This window comes from Thalassophryne amazonica, chromosome 3 (genome assembly GCF_902500255.1).
Source record: "Thalassophryne amazonica chromosome 3, fThaAma1.1, whole genome shotgun sequence".
Taxonomy (NCBI): domain Eukaryota; kingdom Metazoa; phylum Chordata; class Actinopteri; order Batrachoidiformes; family Batrachoididae; genus Thalassophryne; species Thalassophryne amazonica.
The window spans coordinates 101,052,052-101,077,419 of record NC_047105.1 but is presented as its reverse complement, the minus strand read 5'-3'; the positions used below and the strand labels follow the sequence as shown (position 1 = coordinate 101,077,419).

Genomic DNA, 25,368 nt, shown 5'->3' with positions numbered 1-25,368 from the left:
CGCATTCATCTTCCAACAGAATCTTCATCTAACAGAACGGTTGATGTCTTCTCCTCTGGCTGCATCTTTGCCCTTGTTTCTATCAGTCAATTAGCACAGGTGTGGCCAGGAGTTCTTGAACCTGTGCGGTCAGCCTTTGTCCAACCATGTTCACAGTCTGATTAGTCATAAAACAAAAAAGACAAACACAAACAACCAAAACACCCCCCCCCCTCCCCAGGGGACCGTCCCATCAAACCCCGGGAAGAGGAGAAAAGAAAAACACAACCCAAACTTAAGCTTACAAATAAAAATGCTAACACCCCCCCCCCCCCTTCCCCAGAGGACCGTTCCATCAAACCCCGAGAAGGGAGAAAAGAAAAACACAACCCAAACTTAAGCTAACAAATAAAAACACTAACACCCCCCCCCCCCCCCCCTAACGACATGTAGGGACCAACACCCCCCAGAGGACATCCCACCAGCTCCAGGAGTAATAACCACAGCCGAGGTCCCTCTGGGATCCAATGTCACCCACGGGGACTCCCAGCGCCTCCCAGAGGACCATTCCATCAACCCCAGGAGACGCCTCCCCTCATGACCAATGGACCCAGCCCCGGCCGTCTGTGGCTAGATGGACCCACAGCTCTTTCCCCCCCAGAGGACACCACAGTCAAACCCTGAGGGCGGAAACTGGAGGGAAAAACAAAAGGAAAAAAAAAACATACAAACAAAACAACCCCAACCCCCACCCCCTTGGCGCAGTGGAAACTGGAAGCACGTCCAGTGTCACCAACCGTGACTATACCCCAGAAGCCAACCGGGAGGAGTGGAACAGCGGTTATGGCAGACGGCACAAAACGGCGCCACTCCTCCGACTTCTAAACCAGCCACCAGCTGCGGGTATATCCCACTGCCCCAAACCTCAGCCACGCCGATGGCAGATGGCTCAAAGGCGCGCTGTAGCCGGAGGTGGAACAGGGAATCAACAAACAAACCCCCCCCCCCAGGTGCAGAGGTTATCTGGGAAACGCCCAGCATAACCAAACTGCACCACTCCAGCAACGCCGACACTACGGCTCACACGGCTGGAGCCAGAGGAGAAGAGAGGGAACAAAAAGAAAATACCCCAAACCCCCCCCCCCCCCTCCCGGGTGCAGAGGTTACCTGGGAAACGCCCAACATAACCAAACTGCACCACTCCAGCGACGCCGACACATACGGCACACCCGGCTGGAGTCAGAGGAGAAGAGAGGGCATAACAAAAAACAAACAAAAAAAAAGAAAAAACAACCCAATTACCACCCCATCACCCCCCAGGGGACCGTCCCATCAAACCCTGGGGAGGTGAAACTAAAAAAAAATAAAAAGACTAACAGACTAACATAAAGTTGCTTGGGTCCTTTTTGTTGCTCCAAACAGGCTGCAGGATCACAACCCCAGACACTAATAGTGGAAAACAAAAAATAAAATCCCACACAAAAACCAACTCAAAAAACACCCACAAGAAACGAACCAACACAAAACTAATCAGTGGTTTATACCGTCAAGCTCAAACAAATGGAACACACCTGTTCCAACTTAAGAGCTTAACGGTAATGTGACTCAGTCACCACAAGAGGGAGCCAGAGTGCTAAAAATGAAAAACCCTCTTTGGTGACAGAGAAAACAAATGAGCTGCTTTTCTGTGCGCAGCTGTGAGCAACACACAACCAAAAATGTGATTCAACTAAATAACACCGGAGCTGACACAACAGACGCAGTAGCTATCATTACCCGGGGAAACGGGGCTACGACTGTAACACAGGAAGCACCGCGACCCGTGCCACAGAGCTCCGCCGTGCGCGTTCACCCATTACAGACCCACTCCTGCAGCTCCCGTTCAAAACCTCTTATCCGGTCGAAGTGCGACGCGAAGCCGTCGCCAGTCACACTCCACCACGACCCATGGATAAGGCACAAACACAGGAACACGGCTGCACGAGCGCTCAAATCAGTATTCAGTAATGGGTTCTCCAACGCGCACCATCCGGGCGGAGAGCACCCGCAACTGATCCGGATAACTTCTGAACGTCTGCTGCCACCTTCCCGGCGCATTACCGTCTCTGCTACCGCTGGGTCCGTGATGTTTGGCCAGAGACTACTGTTATGTGTCGGACGCAGCCCGGAGAACCGACCAGCGTTTGAAGGACCCAGTATAAAATAAGCAGAGCACGGTACAAAGGATAACAGAGTTTAATAAACATAACAGTGATGTGATAAATATAAAAGTGCGCGGCCTGGCGTGGTGGATTGCGGTGCGCTCCCAGCAGCGCTAACGGTCCGGAGCCAGAACCAGTTCGGACCCCAGGACCCCGCCGACACCCCCCAGGTGGCCGCGACAAACCGAGTCTGTGAATGAAGAAATCATCTTGTGAGTCCACACTCAACACACAGAGAGAACGCTCAAAGGTGTACAAACAGCAAACACTTCCTGGCTTAATTACTAATCAGCTTCCCACCCTGCAGGCATGGAACATCCTGTTCACAAACTCCACTGCAGTGGAAGCTGATTTAAACGACCAACATACAGCTCAATATAATAAGGTGTGAGGGACACCACATTTACTGACTGTATAAATGTTAGTCACAAAATCTAACGTACCTCAGGAAGTGTGCTGACGAGCGTGAGACCTCACCCCCTCCTCTTTCACAGACCATGCATCAAACCTGGACGTTCTCTGCATCCACTGATGATGAGATGGCTCTTGAGACGACGATCTCACCCGTCTGGTCACAAGGTCGAGTCTCTGGCAAATACACACTGTGTACTCCAGTCTTAAATGCCACCATGTTCCAATCCATGTAGATGCACCACAGCTGTGAGTCCTGACGAGCCGCTGGTGATCAGCCTCAGGTGATCAGGGTGAGGTCCTGATAAACTCAGCTACACAGCCACTCAGTCCCAAATGCAAGCCAGCTGGAAGGAAAAACAAAAGACAGGACAAAAGACAGAAACAAAAAGGCAGCCAGGCCCCCCCAGCCATACAACAGTTTGAATGATATAACTGTGAAGAACAAATATCCTCTTCCACTCATCGACTCCACTTTCAACTCCCTCCATGATGCCACTATATTCACCAAATTGGACCTGTGTAATGCTTATCATTTAGTCCGCATCAAAGAGGGGGATGAGTGGAAGACGGCGTTTAATACCCCTATGGGTCATTTTGAGTATTTGGTAATGCCATTTGGACTGACTAATGCCCCAGCAGTTTTTCAGGCACTTAACGATGTTTTAAGCAATATGTTGAACAGATTTGTGTTTGTATATCTTGATGACATTTTGATTTTCTCTAGTATTGTATGGCCTTGCCTTACAATATAAAGCACCTTGGGGCAACTGTTTGTTGTGATTTGGCGCTATATAAATAAAATTGATTGATTGATAGTACCATTGAAGAGCATGTTCAGCATGTTAGACTTGTGTTGCAATGTTTACTTGAGAACAGACTTTATGTAAAAGCTGAGAAGTGTGACTTTCATGTGACTTCTGTTAGTTTTCTTGGGTTCTTTGTTGAGAAGGGGCAGATTAAAACCGATCCTGCTAAAATCAAAGCTGTATCAGAGTGGCCTACACCCACCAATAGTAAGCAACTACAGAGGTTCCTAGGGTTTGCGAACTTCTACAGACGCTTTATCCGGGATTACAGCAGAGTTGCTTCTCCACTTAGCAGATTAACTTTGGTTAAGGTTCCTTTTGAGTGGTTAATAGAAGCAGAGACAGCATTTGATAAGTTAAAAAGACTCCTTTGTTCTGCTCCTGTCCTTTCACACCCAGATCCCACAGCCCAGTTTATTGTAGAAGTGGACACTTCTGATTCCGGCATAGGGGCTGTCCTCTCTCAGCGCACTTCCTGTGACCAAAGTCTTCACCCCTGTGCCTTCTACTCCCGCCAACTGAGCCCCGCTGAGAAGAACTATGATATTGGCAATAGGTAGCTACTGGCAGTCATCGAGGCCCTGAAGGAATGGAGACACTGGCTGGAGGGTTCAACACATCCCTTGGTGGTATGGACTGATCATAAAAACCTGTCTTATCTCCGCTCTGCTCGCAGGTTGAATTCCCGTCAAGCTTGTTGGGTGCTGTTTCTGGGACGATTCAATCAAACTCTTACTTACCGTCCTGGTTCTAGGAACATCAAACCTGATGCTCTGTCAAGGCAGTTTTCTTCACCGGTGGATGTTTCTACTGACACTATTTTGCCACTTTCTTGTATAGTTGGTGCGGCCACTTGGGATGTGGAGAAAACTGTCAAAGAAGCCTTGACTAACCATCCAGTTCCTGACATGTGTCCCCCAGACTGTTTGTTTGTTCCTCCGTCTGCTAGGTCAGAGGTCCTTCAGTGGACTCACTCATCTAAGATGGCTTGTCATCCAGGCTTCCATCGCACACTCATGCTTGTTCGTCAGTGCTTCTGGTGGCCTTCAATGTCCTCGGACACTAAAGAGTTTGTCGCTGCCTGCTCAGTCTGTGCCCGCAACAAGTCTTCCCACCTTGCTGCTGCTGGCCTGCTTCGCCCACTTCCTATACCACACCGTCCATGGTCCCACACTGCCGTGGATTTCGTTACCGGCCTACCACCTTCTGAAGGTAATTCAGTAATTCTAATAGTTGATCGTTTCTCTAAGTCAGTACACTTTGTCCCTTTGCCCAAATTACCTTCAGCATTTGAGACCGCTAACCTGTTAATTCAACATGTGTTCAAACTCCATGACATTGTTTCGGACAGAGGCCCACAGTTCTCTTCCCAGGTGTGGAAGGCCTTCTGTCGTGCTCTCGGGACTTCTGCCAGCTTGTCATCTGGGTATCATCCCCAAACCAATGGCCAGACTGAGCGGGCAAATCAGGACCTGGAAGCGGCTATCCGATGTGTGGCAGCGCGTCATCCCTGTTCTTGGTCCACTCATCTCCCCTGGATAGAATACTCTCACAATTCTCTCGTCTCCTCTGCCACCGGTATGTCTCCCTTCATGGCTGCTAATGGCTTCCAGCCTCCTCTCTTCCCTAACCAAGAGACACAGGTAGCTATTCCTTCTATCCAGCAGCATCTTCAGCGAGCTCGGCAGGTGTGGCATGAGGTCAGAGCAGCCCTCTGTCGCACTGCGGAAAGGAACCGAAGGCTTGCGGATAGGCACGGCACTCCCGCTCCTGAATATGAGCCTGGTCAGAGAGTCTGGCTTTCTACTCGTGATCTCCCACTTTTGACAGAATCTAAGAAGTTGCCTCCCAGGTACATTGGTCCTTATGAAATTGACACAATTATTAATCCCATAGTGGTCAAACTCAAGCTGCCTGCCTCTTTGAATGTACATCTGGCCTTCCATGTTTCCCTCCTGAAACTGGTCAATACTAGTCCTCTGAGCCCTCCAGCGGATTCCCCGCCGCCTCCCCTATTGGTCGACAATCATCCAGCCTATACTGTTAAGCGGCTGCTGGATGTTCGGGGCCGTGGGTTCCAGTATTTATTTGACTGGAAGGGTTACAGCCCTGAAGACTGCTCCTGAGTCTCTAGGTCCCTCATTTTGGACCCTTCCCTCCTTCAGGACTTCTATGCCCGCTATCCTTTTAAGCGTGGTGGGCCGCCAAGGGGCGTCCCTTGGGGGGGAGGTACTGTTAGGGTTTGTCTGTGCCTGTTTGCCCCTCCCTTTGTGTTTTCTCTGTGCAGAGCTGGTGGGTGGTGACGGGGGCGTGGCTGAGTTCTGCGGCTAAGTGGGCACCTCTGATGTCTCTCTCAATCTGTGGGGGTACCCCGCCCTGCCATGACTCCAGCACCAGAGTATTCAGTGACTGTTGTTAGTATAACTCTCTCTTTGCTTGCTGCCTACCAAAGCTAATACTTACCTGAGCCAATACTTACCTGTGCCTTTTTGTCTCCAGATGTGTCCGGTGCCACTGCTGCCTCCCACGACCTACCTCCAGCCAGCCTCCATCACCACCACCTGCTGTAAATAAACTGTTAAACTTTACCTGGCTCTGTCTCTGCTTTGGGGTCCACTTAACACAAAACCCAACACATCTCTTCAAAATTGCGTTGAGGTCTGGGACAGTGCCAAAGGCAGTGGTGTCCAAACTATTCCAGAAATAGCCGAGAGGGTGCAGGTTTTCTTTGCAGCCACTGACTTCAGCAGGTAATTTCACTGAACTCATCCCACCTGCTCAAAGCGATGTTAATCACTTTGAGCAGGTAGAATGAACAATGTTGTTCAATGTTGTTCATGCCATCGGTGTAAAATGTAGTGTGTTTGATGATTGCCGCCATTGTCTGTGTTGTTGTGTGTGAAAATAACAGCACCTTGTTGTAGCAGAGTGCAGAAAAATGTTCAGTTAATCACTGAACATTAACATCACTTTGAGCAGGTGGGATGAGTTCATCAGTGAAATCACCTGCTGAAGTCAGTGGCTGCAAAGAAAACCTGCACCCTCTCAGCCATTTATTGAATAGTTTGGACACCACTGGCCTAAAGGGGTGGCAAAATGGTTTTGTGGTGCCCACATTAAAAAAAGGGGGGGATCAGAGAGTGTGTGCCAGTTACAGGGGCATCGCACTACTCAGCCTCCCTGGTAACTTCTACTCCAGGGTGTTGGAAAGGAGGATTGGGCCAATAGTTGAACCTTGGATTGAAGAGGAACAATACGGGTTCAATCCTGGTCATGGACCAACCGACCAGGTCTTCACTCTCGCAAGTATCCCAGAGAGGGCCTGTGAGTATGCTCATCTAGTTTACATGTGTTTTGTGGACTTGGAGAAGGCATATGATTGGATACCCCAGGGGATACTGTGGGAGATGCTGCAGGAGTATGGAGTGAAGGGATCCCTTTTTAGGGCCATCTAATCTCTGTACTCACCAAGTGAGAGATATGTTCTGGTTCTCTGCAGAAAGTCAGACTTGTTTACAAAGGGTTGTTGACCTCCATCAGGGCTGTGCCTTGTCACCAATTCTGCTTGTAATATTCATGGACAGGATATTGAGGCATAGATGGGGGAGGAGGGTCTTCAGTTTGGTGGGCTCAGGGTCTGATCATTGTTTTTTACAGGTAATGTGGTCCTGTTGGCCTCATCCACCTGTGACCTCCAGCACTCACTGGATTGTTCCCACCGAAGTCTGAAACACCTGCGATGTGGATCAACACCTCTAAAGCTGAGGGCATGGTTCTCAACAGGAAACCGATGTATTGCCTACTCTGGGTAGGGAATGAGACCTTGCACAAAGTGAAGGAGTTCAAGTACCTTGGGATTTTGTTCATGAGTGAGTGGATAATGGAGCATCAGATTAGTGGGAGAATCGATCCAGCAGGGATGGTATTGCATTTGCTCTCCCGTAGTGTTGTGACAACAAGGGAGCTGAGCCACAAAGGTGAAGCTCTCGATCTACTGGTCAGTCTTCGTTCTTACTCTCACCTATGGTCATGAGGGATGGGTCATGACCAAAACAACTAGATCAGGGGCACAAGCAGCCAAAATGGGTGTCCTCAGGAGGGTGGCTGGTGTCTCCCTTAGAGATAAGGTGAGAAGCTCAGAATAGAGCCACCGCTCCTTCACATTCAAAGGAACCAGCTGATGTGTTTTGGGCATTTGGTAAGAATGTCCCCTGGGTGCCTCCCTCGGGAGGTGTTCCAACCATGTCCAGCTGGGAGGAGACCCCGAGGATGACCCAGGACTAGGTGGAAAGATTATATCTCTACACTGGCCTGGGAACACCTCGGTACCCACCAGTCAGAGGTGGTTGATGTGGCCAGGGAAAGGGAATTTTGGGGTCCCCTGCTGGAGCTGTTGTCCCCATGACCTGATCCCACATAAGAGGTTGAAGATGAGTGAGTGAAAAAGATGTTGTTACAAGCCACATATGAAACAATTGATTTAAGAAAATGGTTCACTGTTTGGGAATGCTTAGTCATTACTTTCATAGTGGTTCATTACTAGTCATTTAAGCATGCTAATAACAATGGACCCTTAGGGAAGGAAATGTTTCAACTTTTCCCTAACATTGCATCATTGAAAAGCACACAAATGGTGTGCAGCAATCTTTTAAGTATTGTGATTTGGGCTAGGGGGATTTATGAGGTGTTGTTTGTGGCTATAATAGAATTGGAACTGAAAATGAAAAAATGAAATGTTGAAATATAAAATGAAACAGAGACATGGTGACTTGGTGGTTAGCACAGCAAGAAGGTCCTGGGATCACTTCCCATCTGGGCCTGTCTGTGTGGAGTTTGCATATTCTCCCCGGGTTTGTGTAGGTTCCTTCTGGGTGCTCTGACTTCCTCCTACTTCCAAAGGCATGCAGGTGAATTGGTGACTCTTAGTTGACCATAGGTGTGCAAGCGTGAGTGAATGTATATATCTGTCTATGTGTGGACCTGCGATAGCATGGTGTTCCACCTCTCCAGTGACCCTTAATTGGAATAAGCGGGTATAGAAAATGAACAAAATGAAACAAGAGCTTCACAAATTGTTGTTTTTAAATCGTTAAATAAAATATCACTTTTCTTGGTGTTTGAAGAATTAGGAAACAGTAACTCAATTTTTGCACCATTCTTCTTTTATTTGGACACACAAGATTCACAAGTAGTGCAGTAGATAAGTGTAAGAATGGTTCAATTAATGATACAAGCACCAAATTTAGTATTATACATCTGAGAAGTCCTGTTCTTCAAAAAAGTTGTAAGACACATGAATTTTAATTTTAATTATACATGCACCCTGACAGTGCTGGCCCTAAACAATCTGGCGCTGTAGGCAAGATTTTTAATTGCCCCCCCGAAACACACACACACACACAAATAACCCATCATGTTATTGCAGCAAACTATGTGGAAAAATGAAGACAAAGCCAAGCCTTCTGTCTTTTCTGCACTCTACCACAAGGAGGTGCTATTATTTTACACAATACAGCACATACAATGTACTCCCATAATGCAATTCAGTTTTCGCAACTGGCCCAGCAATCACTTCATTATTTATTTTTAATGTACTTTTGTCTTGGATGTGTTTTTCCCTCATCTTCCTTTTTTTCTCCCCTGGTTACCTGAGAGTTTGGGCTGATTGACATTGTTGTTACATCACAATGATCCAGAAGGGCTCATCAGACACTTCCGAGGGGGATCAACAAGGAAACTATTGGCTGGCTACTAAGAATATAAATTGGTGTGCTGCAATACATTGTAGGAGTTTGGGGTTTAGGGGTTTTAAGTGTTATTGTGGTTCATATTGGTTATTAATTTGTGTTTTGAAGTTCAATTGGTTTAGTCAGTTTGGTTGAGTGTCATGTTGTTCATACCATGAGTGTAAAATGTAGTGTGTTTGATGACTGCCGCCATTGTCTGTGTTGTGTGTGAAAATAACAGCACCTCGTTGTGGCAGAGTGCAGAAAAGACAAAAGTTGTAGCTTAGTCTTTGTTTATTCATTCAACCTGCTACACTATTATCATTATTATTTAATTGGGTTTGCTATGTAGTTAAATCAATATAGGTTTGTATTAATTTTATATTAAATGGTAAATAGTATTAACTAGTTTTTGTGCACCCCCCCCCCCCCCCCCCCCCCCAGATGGACAGTGCCCTTACCAATTGCCTGCAATTGAAATCCATTGAAAAATCCATTGAAAAATGACAGAAGATACAACTTTTTGAACTGTGTATGGACGGATGACGAATGCCTCATAATGACAACAGCTCATCTGGCCTTTGGCCCAGGATGACCTAATCAATCGTGTCCAGCAGACGACCAAGATGCAGTAGTATCTGGAATACAATTTTAAACAGGCGGTCCAAATATCTGCCTACTTGTGGCATGACTACAAATACATTTGTTTACATCTGAGGCTAAGAACAATTTGTAATACCTGTGTGTGTGTGTATATACATAGTATGGATGTTTGTCCAAATTATAAGGGTGTCTAAACAATAAATAAAGCAACAGTTGAGTCATAACAGAAACACACAGACCTTTGAGCCAGTCAGGATTGGACTGGTGTACTTCAACCCCACAGGATCCATCTGTCTGTTAGTTCAGTTCCCTGATGAACTGTGCATTTCCAAGCCAATAAAGAACTCGCGGCGCTGTGGTGACAGCTCTGTGCTGCACAGGGCTCTGATCAAAAAGAGCTACAGCCATTCTAATAGCCACATCTCATTGCATTATATTTCACACAGTAAATATGGCATCAACCTGTCAGGGCACATTGAAATTTAGGACACTGAGGCGGCAACCCATTTTTTAACCCAGCTAGAGCTTTTTCATGTAAAAACGGGACAGGGTGATAGATTTATACTAACTTTTAGAGAATGTTCGAGGCAGTAAGTAGCAGGTTCATTGGGCTTTTTGTCTTTTATAGACCTTCTTTATGAGATTTCTTACATTGTATAAAAATGGAACAAACACAGAGATAGGACAAAGCAGTTTCTGAGAAATTGCAGTCACAGTTATGAAATTCATTCATCTACGCTTGATATGAATTAAGATTTTATTGCTGTTTACAGCAAAGACGTGCTCTTTAAGACAGCAGATAATTTCATATTAGTTTGAGCAATTAACACCAGATATTTATTACGAGTTTCAAGCCAGTGATGTGCTGGTGCTGCATGTCAATGCATCCACCACACCGCAGAATTGTCCTTGGTCCTGATGGGCAGCCACCCAGGCAGAACACTGGTCTATTCACCTCTCCCTAAAGTAGCTATCCATCTGTTAGTGAGGTGAAATGTGGGTGTCCTCTGGCTCTTTTCCAGGGGACACCATCTTCGTTCTGGTCTGATCAAAATTAAGGCCCTTGGTCTGGACTGTGGTATGGGGCAGTGTTTATATCTGCTATTTTGGCACAATAAGTGTAACTAGCGCATTGCCCATGGGGAGCCACGGGCTCTCGATTGGGTACTGTTTATAAAATAGGGTAAATGACATTTTTCAAGGCTGGTAATAAATTTGCAAAGTTTGGAATGGTGAGTCCAGAATGTTTTTAGAACCATAGACCCCAACACTTTTTTAGGAAGAACTCAACCCTTGTATTTCCCATTAACTGTGTAATTATTTTAATGTTAATTTGCTGTCTTAATGTATTTATAAATTGTTTATGTTCTTGTTATCATATACACACTATTCTTCCTCTTCTTCTTTCAGCTGTTCCCGTTAGGGGTCATCACAGCAGATCAATCGTTTCCATCTCACCCTGTCCTCTGAATCTTCCTCTGTCACACCAACCACCTGCATGTCCTCCCTCAGCACATCCATAAACCTCCTCTTTGGCCTCCCTCTTCTCCTCCTGCCTGATGGCTCCATCCTCAGGATCCTTCTCCATATGTATCCTGGGTCCCTCCTCTGCACATGTCCAAATCATCTCAATCTCTCCTCTCCGACGTTGTCTCCAAACCATCCTACCTAAGCTGTCCCTCTAATATATTCATTCCTAATCTTGTCCATTCTCATCACTCCCAAAGAGAATCGCAACATCTTCAGCTCTGCCACCTTCAGCTCTGCCTGCTGTCTTTTTGTTGGTGCCACCATCTCTAAGCCGTACAACATAGCTGGGCTACCTGTCTACAGTAAGGATGGGACTCTGTTGAGCGATGGTGACCGAAGAATATCGGCAAGATATTCTTCGGCCACAGTCACCCCTGCCACCTTTCTCTACCCACTCCACCCTGCCTACGCTCTCTTCTTCACCTCTCTACCACCCTCTCCATTACTTTGGACAGTTTACCCCAATTATTTAAACTCATCTACTTTCACCACTTCTACTCTTTGTAAGCGCACTATTCCACTGGGCTCCCTCTCATTCTCATGTACTAAGTCTTGCTCCTACTGACTTTAATTCCTCTTCTCTCCAGAGCATATCTCCACCTCTCTAGGCTAGACTCAACCTGCTCTCTACTCTCACTACAGATCACACTGTCATCTGCAAACATTATAGTCCAGCTGTACCCAATCCTGTTCTTGGAGGGCCCCTGCCTTGCATGTTTTCTAACTCTCTCTGTTCCACTCCCAGGCCTCTATCTGGTGTGCTCAGCCAATCAAGAGCTGGAAGACACCATTTTTTTAAAAAATCAGGTGTGACCTGAGTAGATAGACATGGAAAATTTCCAGGGCAGGGGCTCTTCAGGAACAGGGTTGGTGACACCTGTTGTTTTTTAAATATATATTTCATATTCTCCTAGCACAGCTCCAGCTCTGATTGCAATGATGTTTGAGTATTGTGATTATATATTTTCCATTCACCCTTTGATGTCCTGCCACACCTAAAGACATGCAGGTTAGGTGAATTGGAAACTTTATAATTGTCCCGGTCTCCCTTGTAAAAGAGCTCTTGATCTCAATGGGACTAACCTGGTTAAATAAAGGGTAAATTAAAAATTAAATGTCTGTTATTTATCACTGGCTATTGTCTGATTAGTTTTTTGTCACTTTGTGTTTTGTTTATTTGCATGTGTTTTTGTCTTCTGTTCTCATTTCATGCACTTGTCATGATTGCTCATTTTGCATTTAAGTCCTCACCTTTTTCCTGCTTGTCAGTTCCTTCGTGTGGTTTCCCATGAGTTGACTCATGAGTAATTGTGTTCTCTGTCTTTACTGTTTGCTTTTTCATTTGGTTTTTGATGCTTGTTGTTTATTTGCTGTGGCCCTTCCTGTTTCCTTGTTGATGGTTCTCTGGATTTTTGATATTCAGGTCTTGTTCACATTGTTTGCTGTTTTGGAACTACAGGGGAGGTTGTGGGATTATAATAAATCCCCTTAATTTCCACCTATCATCTACTCATTCCCTGCCTGTATGCACATATGCACACATACACAGACACCACTTTGCTTTTAATATATAGATGATTTACCAGCCCCTGTTGGAATTGCATCTGGGTCCAGAATGTAATTATTAACATCCATTGTTCAGTGTTGTTAGCTAATATCAGTAGTTTCTCCAAAAATATTGGTCCTATCAATATTCCATTTTAGCGGCGTTCTTTCTTGACCAAAAATATATAAGTACACCAAACGGTAAATGTCAGCTCTCCCCAGTTTGCCCACGATCAGTTATCCACATGCATGCACGCACACATACAGGACACTTCACTTTTAAAATATTGTGGTGAGCTGCATAGAAGAAAAAATAAGCAAGAGCTTTTTGTCTTTCCTACATTCTGCCCCAAGTAGGTGCTTTTATTTTTATTCACATACAGAGACAGTGGCAGAAGACATCAAATACACTACACTTCCCACTCATGGTAACAGCAACATGACACTTAACTAAACTGACTAAACCAATTGAGCTTCAACACCCATGGTGCATTGCAGCACAACATCAATTGTTCACTGATGTTACCAATTATCCCTAATTTCTCAAAATATTTCGTCCTATCAACTTTCCTTTTTCACCCCATTCATCCTTGACTCAAAATACATAAGCATAACAAATGGCACATGTCAGCTCTCCCCAGTTTCCCCATGATCAAAGGTATATACACACACACACACACACACACACACACACAGAGGCCACTTGACTATTAATAGATTAGTTGTTGCATTTGTTTGAAGGGCATAATGTAATTTTGGTAGATGAGTGGTTAATTGCATATTTGAACTGATGTACATATGCATGAAAATTCAGTAAGGTGTATCTTCTGTTATGCATTCCAATTCTAAGGTAGAACTCTACTAGTGTATACTAAAGTATATCTAAATATGTATATGTGAAATATGTATATGTGAAAGTAAAGAAAAATACTTTACATTACTTTATGTTCTTCTGCACTTCCACTAGTAGCCTACAATACGTAACTGTGGATAAATATCCATGAGTTATAAATGATATGGACTTCTGGTTCTATTGAAGAGGTTCTCTTGAACAACTCATTCTCACTCTCAGCAGAAACCCTCATGGATAAGTTCAACTTTATCTGCGAAACCTGTTGCACCAGCCAAACTACATATGCATCAGCATTTGCCTCTATGGATTACTGAGGATCTGAGAGCCCTCGGCAGGGACTGTTGGAGGCTTGACCACAAGTGCCCATCCTCCAGACAGGAATGGGTTCATCAGACACGGCATGATGGCCTGAGAGATTATCACTGTGACATGTCACCTGCTAAAGCAGCATTTTATTCTAATTTATTCAATAACAATAAGCATAAAGCCAGGCTCCTATTTGATACTATGGCAGTACAGACCCAGGGACAGCAGTTTCTGTGGCTGTGGCTTCTATGGTTCTGTGGCTATAAATCAAACAGCAATTGATTTTTTCACCTTATTAATGAATAAAGTAGATGATATTAGGAGCATGTCACCACAGTGTGAGGACAAATTGTGCACTTAGTTTGACTTTTCTGATTGTTTGATCAATATTGGGTGGGAATTGATTGATTTTGAGCCCATTTCTCTTGCTGATCTTTCCAAGGTGTTTATGAATGCCAAGAACACCACTTGTTCTCTCAATCCATTGTCATGTTGGAAAATGAAAGAGTTCTGGCACATTTTGGGGCTTGTTTTCATAATATTGTTAATCTGAATCTGTCCGCTAGATTATTTCCAGCTGCTTTTAAATTAGCAGTTCCACTAGTAGACCTTTGTGTAATTTGTCATTTTTATCAAAACCTTTAGAGAAAGTGTTTTGAAATAACTTCATAAGCTTCACTGGCTGAGCTGCCACAGACATAAATGCAACATTTCCCTGGAGAATATAAATTATACAAATATGCACCAAGGTTTTTCAAACAAAGGACAAAATTTTTCACATCTTAATGTGATGCGACTTTGATAACATGATTTTTTTTTTTAACTAACTGCATAGTCATTGTGCATTCTCTCCTCAAAATAAGGCATAATCTGTACTCCAAAGGCAGGTCACAGGGCTTTGTTATTTTGCTCTTCTCTAGAATTACCTGTCTGCTGAGATAAAACAGTCCAACTCTGTCTGGCTGTGAGCTATTTCATACTCCTGTTGTAGAAAAGCTCAGCACAAGGTTAATTTCTTCATATTTTGTTTCTCAGTAATCCCATGGATAGCATTCCAAAGGATGATGCTCATTGTCTCGATCATTGGATTCTAGTTCCACTCCTTAGGGATCCATAACAGGCACATTTTTCAACTCTTCTGACTCTGCCAAAAGCTGATTAGCTCATGCAGGTGTGTTCAACCAATCAAGAGCTACAGATAGCTGAATGAGCTAATGAGCTTTTGGCAGAGCAGGGAGAGATGGAAACTGTGCAGCCTAGGAGCCCCCATGGACCTGAAGTGGGAGCCATTGGTCTCAGCGTTGCACCATAGTGTTTTGAGCATTTTGAAACAGTACATCATTTTCTGAAGCAATTAATTCAGTCTTTTTGGCAGACACAAAAACCAGTAGTCCAGATGGTAATAATCTATTTGGGACATGCCTGAACACACATTGCTATTTAAGCAGTGGGAAATAACTGCAAATAAGGGCACAGGATCCAAAGAACCTGGTTTAGTGTTGCAATTATATAAAGAAATCAACCAGTCAGTTTGTGCTTTATCATCCTCTTTCATGGCCGAGATATGTTGGAACATGGTACATTGCTGTTCTAAGGCAAGCACAGGAGTGAGTGGTTTACTGTTGAGGAAATCGATTGGGGCACATAGTGCACATGCACCTGTAATTAGCAGTTAGAAGAGACAAAATGCTGGATACAGAAACCAGTATGATTAACCGGTATGAAGATTTTGCTTACAGGGATGAGAATGGGCAAAGAAAAAAGATTCTGAAAATCAGCAGGGGCCTGGGTCCAGTGGTGGGGCCCACAGGTTTTGAGCATTTCGGGGCCACTAGAGAGACCCAATTTCATGAATTTCCATTTTATATTTTTTTGGTACATTGGGGTATGTGGAAGCCTTACTGTAATAAAAGGATCTGTCTATACAGACCTTCTTTCAGTGATACCTGTCTCGTGCTATAGCACATGTACTTAATATAAATGCCACAGCATTGGGCAGGTATCACTGAACTCACTAAAACTATTCTTCAAGTGTCTTTCCTTAACCTGCAATGAGCTCTGAAATATACTGGAACTTCATGCAAGTATGTGTAAATCATTTAAATAGATTAAAACCTATCAAAACAACATTTGTGGTATAAAACAGTGGCTTTATTAATATTTCCAGGTAAAATATATGCTTACAAATTATTGCCCCATAATAAATTCCGAAATCACACCAACTGCTTATGTCAGTCACCAGGAAAACCCCACAGGCACATACAGCATAGCATCATTAAAAATCACACATCCTGTGCACCAGCTGTACCACAGTCTATGAAATTCACCAAAATAAAGATTAAAAATAGGTAACACTTTATTATTAACCGCACGCTCATTGTAAAGCTGTACGGAAATCTGTTTATGTTCTTACCAATGACTAGCTAATAGAAAAGAATGCTCTGTAAATGTTTTATAAGTAGTTATTTAAGCATTTACTTACACTTTATAAATGCTTTGCTAATGCTTTATAGTGTGCAGTTAATATAAAGTGTTACCTAAAAATAAATTGATGCAGGCCGATTTCAACATGCAGACAAAATATATCTCGTCATTTTTGAAAGGTTTAGCTATTAAAGAGTAAAAACTGAAGGACATCAATTGTAAGACCTGAAAGAAGTTTCTGTAGCAACTATTTTAGCCATAAGGTCAAGTAAGAGAGGGAAGCATTAGCTTTTTAAATATTTGAAAGACACGAGACTCATCGAGAGGATTTAGTGCTGCTATAACGGACTGATGCAGCAGATGGCAGCAGTGCAACAATAAGCATGCTGGCTGCAAAAGAAAATGCCACAAGAGAAGAAGGGTTCATCTGTTATATTGTTGTCAACACCACAGATCTATACTGTCACATTTTCAGATAAAAACGTGTTTCGTGTCAAAATAAAGCCAAAAACTGTTTCGCTCGTGATTACTTAAACAGCCTAGCCCTAATCCTAACCCTCAATCTATGTGGGATGTACTATGTTTTAACCGATCCAAACAAAGTTATTGAAAGGATCTTTGAAAGTTTTTTCCCAAAGGGCTGCTGGAAAACCACAGTAGACTTTGACACCATCAACTGTATATGGAGCCATTAACGACAAAATCTCATAGCAATGACAGGCAGACAAATCAACATATGAAGATGCAGGGGACAGGGGGAGCTTTGCACAGACATGTTATTCATGGGTCGAATTCCAGGAACAGAGCTTGGATCCCATCAGTCGCCGCTTGATTGTGGGATGCAGGGAGAGCTGTTAACAGCAATAATAAAACATTTATGCCAGGTGAGTGAACTGTCCCAAAAATGCCCTCGGACCCCAGAGGGTTAAATAAATAACTTTAAAAGAAAACCTGTGCCAAATTCACATGCAGATCTCCTTGGATCTGCTGTGGCGACCATGTGTGCTTTCAATAGAATATTCAGACTTTCATTTTGATGGACAGGATGAGGCTTGGTGGATATCCCAGATGTCTATGTAACTTCACACCTGGGCATTGACGCCCAGGCACACTGATAATAATAATAATAATACTAACAACAACAACTTTGACTGCAAGCAATCACGGAAGGGCCCTCATGTCCACACCACTGCCTTTGTCCTAATAATGATAATCAGCTCCTGCTCTAATGATAACTTAATTGGCTGATACAACTGAAGAATGTATTGCTGGTGTTCAGTTATTCGTCAGGACTTACCCCACAAAAACAGAAACCTTACAGAAGTCTTATATAGGTGTACAACATGCAAGATCAGGTCGTCATACTCCATGTGCATCAGGCTTTTAGGAACACCAATCATGCATAGTTTATGTGTTTTTATAAATGTGCTCGTGAGAGATCCTCCACTGGAAATATTCAAACCCTGGCAGAGAGACTATAATGATTTTGAAACTGAGCTTAAATCAGAAAATGTTCTTCTTTAATGGAACCCACAAGGAAACCATTTCTCTAATGAAGCAATTGGGCTTGAAAGACTGATGATAGCAGGCTCACTTAGGTGTGCTGCACTTGGTGGGAGTCTGCTGAGATGGCGTGCTTTGAATATATTGTTGTACTGAACCAAATGGGATGTAAAATGTTACATCTTTGTGCTTGAAACACCTCTTTAATTAAGTAACTATATTCATATATCTCTTATCTAATCATGTTCTTTGTCAGTGCAGTTAAATTTGTTTGCATCCATGGAATTTGATTGGTCACACCAAAATTCCTGCAGTTCAGCAGCTCCTGCCTCAGTAAGGGGCGGATGTGAGGTCACAGTGTTGGAACCAGCCAAGACACTATGTGCACTTTTCTGCATGTACTGTGTATAGCAAAGCTTGACTGATTTGGTGCCCTATGGAAGATTGTTATCTGGTGTCCCTTACATCACAACTAATTACCCAGCAATAACTGTGTTCATTTATGCAACCCCAATTCCAATGTAGTTGGGACATTGTGTAAAATGTAAATAAAAGCAGAATACAATGATTTGCAAATCCTCTTCAACCTGTATTCAATTGAATACACCACAAAGACAAGATATTTAATGTTCAAACTGATAAACTTTGTTGTTTTTGTGGAAATATTTGCTCATTTTGAAATGGATGCCTGCAACACGTTTCAAAAAAGTTGGGACGGGGCAACAAAAGACTGGGAAAGTTGATGGCTGCTCAAAGAAGACCTAATTGGAAACACGTGAGTGTCATGATTGGGTATAAAAGCAGCATCCCCAAGAGGCTCAACCATTCACAAGCAAAGATGGGGTGAGGATCATCGCTTTGTGAACAACTGCATGAAAAAAATAGTCCAACAGTTTAAGAACAATGTTTCTCAACGTTCAGTTTCAAGGAATTTAGTGATTCCATCATCTACAGTCCATAATATAATCAGAAGATTCAGAGAATCTGGAGAACTTTCTACAGGTAAGCGGCAAGGCCGAAAACCAACACTGAATGCCCATGACCTTCAATCCTTCAGGCGGCACTGCATTAAAAACCGACATCATTGTGTAAAGGATCTTATTGCGTGGGCTCAGGAACACTTCAGAAAACCATTGTCAGTTAACACAGTTTGTTGCTACATCTACAAGGTCAAGTTAAAACTCTACCATGCAAAGAGAAAGTCATACATCAACAACATCCAGAATCGCCGCCGCCTTCTCTGGGCCGGAGCTCATTTGAAATGGACAGATGCAAAGTGGAAAAGTGTTTTGTGGTCTGAGTCCACGTTTCAAATTGTTTTTGGAAATCATGGACGTTGTGTCCTCTGGACAAAAGAGGAAAAAGACCATCCAGATTGCTACCAGCGCAAAGTTCAAAAGCCAGCATCTGTGATGGTATGGGGGTGTGTTAGTGCCCATGGCATGGGCAACTTACACATCTGTGATGGCACCATCAATGCTGAAAGGTACATCCAGGTTTTGGAGCAACACATGCTGCCATCCAAGCAACGTCTTTTTCAGGGACGTCCCTGCTTATTTCAGCAAGACAATGCCAAGCCACATTCTGCACGTGTTACAACAGCGTGGCTTCGTAGTAAAAGAGTGCGGGTACTAGACTGGCCTGCCTGCAGTCCAGACCATTGAAATCGCCCACTGAAAATGTGTGGCACATTATGAAGCACAAAATACGACAATGGAGATCCCGGACAACTGAAGTCGTACATCAAGCAATAATGGGAAAGAATTCCACCTACAAAGCTTCAACAATTAGTGGTCCTTAGTTCCCAAATGCTTATTGAGTGTTGTTAGAAGGAAAGGTGATGTAACACAGTGGTAAACATACCACTGTCCCAGCTTTTTTGAAACGTGTTGCAGGCATCCATTTCATAATGAGCAAATATTTGCACAAAAACAGTAAAGTTTATCAGTTTGAACATTAAATATCTTGTCTTTGTGGTGTATTCAATTGAATATAGGTTGAAGAGGATTTGCAAATCATTGTATTCTGTTTTTATTTACATTTTACACAATGTCCCAACTTCACTGGAATTGGGGTTGTACATGCAGAAAAGACAAAGCTTGTGTCTTCTATGTTTATTTTATTAATAAAGAACAAAACATATCAAAAAGGGTAATAAAAAGTATCATATATATATATATAAAATCCTCCCCGTGAGGGTGGTATGTGTATTCTTCAAGCTCAGGTCCTCTACCATTTGAGGCAGTATCTTAGCTATTCCTAGGACAGCATTTCTCTGAACAGAGGCCTCTGATATTGTGCCTGGAATCACCTGGATCCACTCTTTGAATTTGAGGGTTACAGCTCCTAGTGCTCCTATTACCACTGGCACCACATTGGATTTTACCTTCTGCTCCAGTTGTTCCTTCAGCCCTTGATACTTCTCGATTTTCTCATGCTCCTCCCTTCTGATGTTGCCATCAGTTGGGAATTCCATATCAATAATAGCTACAGTCTTCTTTCCCTTGTCATTGACCGCAGTGTCTGGTTGGTTGTCCAGCAACTGCTTGTCTGTCTGGAATTTCACTTGCAAAATAAAGTAACAGTACCAGGGTAATTTTGTTGGTGAGGAGTTAGCAAACACTGTGTCATCACAATCACATTACAGTTATTTCTAGTAGTGAGAGAGTTTGTATTTGTTATTGATTTTCTATGGCAACCAGGCTTCAAACATGCTCCAGCAGACAGCCCAAAGCGAGCAAACACCTGGACATTCAGAACTGGGCCAGAAATAGGGCTGGGCGATATGACCTTAAATTCATATCACGGTATAAATTGAATCCCTTCACGGTAACGGTATATATCGTGATATAAACTTAATTGTAAAAATTATAACGTAAGTGCTCTGAATGGGTGACTTAGCAAAGCTAAATTGAGAAAAAAAAACAATGACAACAACAACAAAAACAGATATAATGTAATTTTGAGAACATTTATTATGTGGATCTCAAAACTACAGCTACAATTTGCCAGAAGGTACGTCGAAGATGCAAGCCAAGCTATATTTAATGTTTTGGTACACTTGTTGTTGGGTCAGTAGCTGAGGTTTCTTCTCTTGAACACTAGATGGCACACCCACTCTGAATACAGACTGTCTCTTTTCAGGACAGAGGCACTTTCTCATTTCCAAAGCGCAACAAGATCCCCTCCCCCAAAAAAGTACTTCATTTACTCATATTTGAAGTCAGTCTTGGTAAATCGTCGTTCCCTGACTGATTTTGTCCTGCTTTGGTTAAAAAAAGCCTTGTGTTATTTAATGTGGTGCTTTTTCAGACCTGACGTTTGATGAGCTATAGTGTTTTAAACCTCTAAAATGTTATTGGCAGGCCCTATTTTAACTAATTTTGAGTGGTTTTAGATGTATTGAAAGCAAGAATTATTTCATGAAAAAATTTGATGGAGTTTTTTTTCTGACACTGTTCAGAGTGCTCGAGCTGATCAAAGCACAAGCAGATGACGGCACAGAGACACTGAAAACAGGCGTAGCTGTTTGTCAGCGTCACTGAGCTGTGCTGTTTTGTCTGTGCTGTCTCTGTGCTGGCTGCATCGCACATCTCACATGAACAGTGAGAGACTCACCTCAGCTCAGAACACCCCTACCCCCCACACTCACTGTAGTAACTTCTGCAGCAACAGAGCAGTGGTCACAGAGGTTAATATATGTCCACACTCCCCATGCTGCCCACTAAACATGAATGTCCCTTCACAGACAGCGACATGACACCTCCTAACCTAGCAAAATATTGATGAAGCGCCCAGATGTTAATCCATTTTCAATGCAAATACGCGAGTGAACACACACGGAAAAATGGCCGCAAAATATGTGTTAAAATGCCGTTCTGACCTGGATATCGAGCCAGCTCAGCTGAGCTGAGACATCCTGCTGTATTCAGCGCTGCACGACTCATCAATCCACCTCTTTCTGGCTTGTGCATGAATGCATTGCATACCCAAATGCCATTGGTCAGTAAAATAATGTTATAACTCTCACATGCTTGTGATATATATCATTTGAAAGTTCTTGTCTTCTGGTTTCTGGAGATATGTGTATGGACTCTGTAAGTGCTACACAACTTGAGTAACGTAACTTCAAACATGTCCAATTTCTTTTTTTTCTTTTTTTTTTTTTTTGTTCTCCTCATGTAAAGTCATTTTAATAGCCTGTATCTTGAATATACTTCATAGCAGTCGGTCTGCTCTGTGTCAGTCTGATCCCATCAGATCTCAGAAGCTAAGCAGGGCAGGATCTGGTTAGTACTTGGATGGGAGATCTCTTTGGAACACCAGCGGCTGTGTGTGTTTCTCCAGGTAAAACTGGAGTTACGTCAGGAAGGGCATCCGGTGTAAAACTTGTGCCAATGACCAATGCGGATCTGGCTGTATCCACTGTGGTGACCTCGAACAATAAACTGGGAGCAGTCGAATGAACAACAACAACACATTGGATATACTTCATAGTAGACCTTTCAAACTCACTACACTTGTTTATGTTCTGGACAACAGCTGTGCACAACATTAGATCTCTAGTCTTAAGCACTGTGAAACTGTAAGGCTTTTAGTATGTAAAAGTGCCATTTGGCACAGTTGATCCCAATTAGCTCCAAATGTGCCAAACAGGATTGTTTGTATGTTATGACTAATTTGACCATAAAAAAATACATTTCCATATTTATATGAATGCAAATTTCCATTCAAGCACTTTCTTTTTCAATGTTTCAAATTTTCATATTTTAGCGTTCACTCCTGTGTGCTCTGGCCTCGCTTTGCTGTGTCTCCCTTTGAGAGACACAGCAAAAGATAAAGACTACGATTCCCATGGTGTGCTGGGAAGCTTATTTCGTTGGCTAATAGAACATATGACTCATAGGTTTGATATGTCACTTGGTTTGCTGGCTCTGAATGGCCAAAATCTTCAATGCAGAAGTGCCTTGGGAGCACTTGTTTTACTCAGAAGCATCCACCAGATGAATGTGCATACCTAGAACGGCGATTACACTGGATTTAGACAGTAAACAGGTTCGTGAATGAGCCCAAGTCACATGGAAAATCCGGATGTGTCGGAAACTAGTTGTTATGCACTGGAAAGATGCCTTTTTATTGTCATATTTTTAATTTTTCATGGAATAAAATGGACTTTGATGGATTATAACAACATACAACATTACTTTATGGGAAATACAACTGGATATTATTTTTCTGTGGAGTGTCACAAACAAAATGAGCCCACTTATGCCCAGGTTTGACTTGTTTTGGAGGGAAAATGTTCTATAGGTTTCTATAGGATTCCATAGAGGTCTTACCTCTTTCTTGATCTCTCTTGAGGCCCTGTCAATTTTGCAGGTTTCCCACATACAAAGAATGTAGAGGTCTGTAATTTTTATCATAGGTACACTTCAACTGTGAGAGACAGAATCTAAAAAAAAAAATCCAGAATATCACATTGTATGATTTTTAAATAATTAATTTGCATTTTATTGCATGAAACCCGACTCCGGATAAAGCGGAAGAAAATGGATGGAAGTATTTGATCACCTACCAACCAGCAAGCATTTTATAGACATAAGGACCTATAGGCTCCATTGCCAACATATAGAAACACCATATTAATCAACTCTGGCATTTTACTCAAATTTAGCCGATAAATTATCTGCTAGAAAAAAAAATGCAGAATTTGGATGAAAAACATCAGATTGTTTTATTTTGTCTGCATATTTTATGCAAGATAATGTTACCACTGTACTAGCAAGGAGACAGATTACTTTTTGTTCACCTATAACCACAATATATTTGAGAAGTGTGTATATACACATCACACTCAAACACAAGCAGATATAAAAGGCAAAGTATAAAAAAGTTACATAACTTAATTCCAAATTCAACAGTATAATTTATTACAGATTAAAAACTATTAAATGTTTATACATAATCACATACATCATTTTCTTTGTCGAACCATGGAACTTGGAAACTACAGTATCATCAAACACAAGTACGAGGTCTATTAGAAAACTAACTGGCAGTTTTATAAAAAACAATATATATATGGATTTGAATCATGTGCGATTACACCAGACATGCTTGAACCCTCGTGCGCATGCGTGAGTTTTTTCACGCGTGTCGGTGACATCATTCGTCTGTGGGCAGGCTTTGAGTGACCACTGGTCCAGCTATCTCGGCTGAAATCCTTTGTCTGAGACGCTGCTGGAGACGGCGCGCGTTGCTTTATCAAAATTTTTTCAGGACCTGTGAGGGATATCCGAGTGGACACTATTCGAGAAATTCAGCTGGTTCTCGGTGAAAAGTTTAACGGCTGATGAGAGATTGTGGAGTTTCTTTCGCTTTAAGGACAGCTCACAAAGCGGATCGGCGCGGCGCGGTCGGAGGTGGCGTCCGTCTGGCTGTTTCGAGCTGAAAACTTCCTAATTTAAGGCTCTGTTCACCCAGGTTGTTGTCAGAGAACAGAGAAGTTTCAGAAGAAGTCAGCATGAGGAGTTTATGCGGACATTCCACTGTTAAAGGATATTTTGTAATGAAAGAACATGCGGGCAAATTCGCCAAGTCGTTTCCATGACGACGACGCAAATCCATCTGCGCCGCGACAGGAAAAACACCTCCGTCTTGAAAACCATTTGTAAAATTCAGGCGGCTTTTGATGGCTTTCAACAAGTGAGTATCTGAGAAATTGTTTAACAGCTGGGCATGTTCCAACTTGTCCGTTAAGGTTTCCAATGGAGGTGTTTTTCCTGTGGCGACCCCCCGCGGTCGGGTCCGGCCCGACATGCGAATCTGCCCCCACGTTCTTTCATTACAAAATCTCCTTTAACAGTGGAATGTCCGCATAAACTCCTCATGCCGACCTCTTCTGAAACTTCTCTGTTCTCTGATGACGACCTGGGTGAACAGAGTCTGAAATGTGGAAGTTTTCAGCTTGAAACAGCGAGACGACGCCGCCTCGGAGTGCAGATCGCTGTCAGGCGCCGTGGGCCGTCCTTAAAGCGACACTTACAGACCAAAATCTCTCATCAGCCGTTAAAATTTTTACCGAAAACCAGCTGAATTTATCGAATGGTGTCCACTCAGTTGTGCCTTACAGTTTTCGAAAAAATTTTGATCAAACAAAGCAGCAGTCTCTGAGCCATTCCTAAACAATGAAAAAAACGACGAGAGGGTGGGCCACTCTTCACTGAAAGACTGCCCACAGGCGAATGACGTAACTGACAGGCATGAAAAAACTCTTGCATGCCCACGAGGGTTCAAGCATGTCTGATGTAATCACACGTGATTCAAATCCATATGGTTTTTGAAAAAAATAATAAGGTCGGATACTTTTCTAACAGACCTCGTATAGTTGTAAACATCCAAACAGGTCAGCATTAATGCAGACAGTTTGCTTCAAATGGTTACTCTAACATCTGTAACTGAAACTACACATGCACATG

General features: G+C 43.0%; 1 long non-coding RNA gene across 1 annotated transcript; it reads left to right on the top strand.

The window, feature by feature from the left end:
* Positions 1 to 9,466: 9,466 nt before the first annotated feature.
* On the top strand, positions 9,467 to 22,656 carry LOC117507986. The gene is made up of 3 exons (XR_004559925.1): positions 9,467 to 9,477; positions 19,826 to 19,829; positions 22,514 to 22,656. It is a non-coding gene; the product is annotated as an uncharacterized LOC117507986 (long non-coding RNA).
* Positions 22,657 to 25,368: the final 2,712 nt, after the last annotated feature.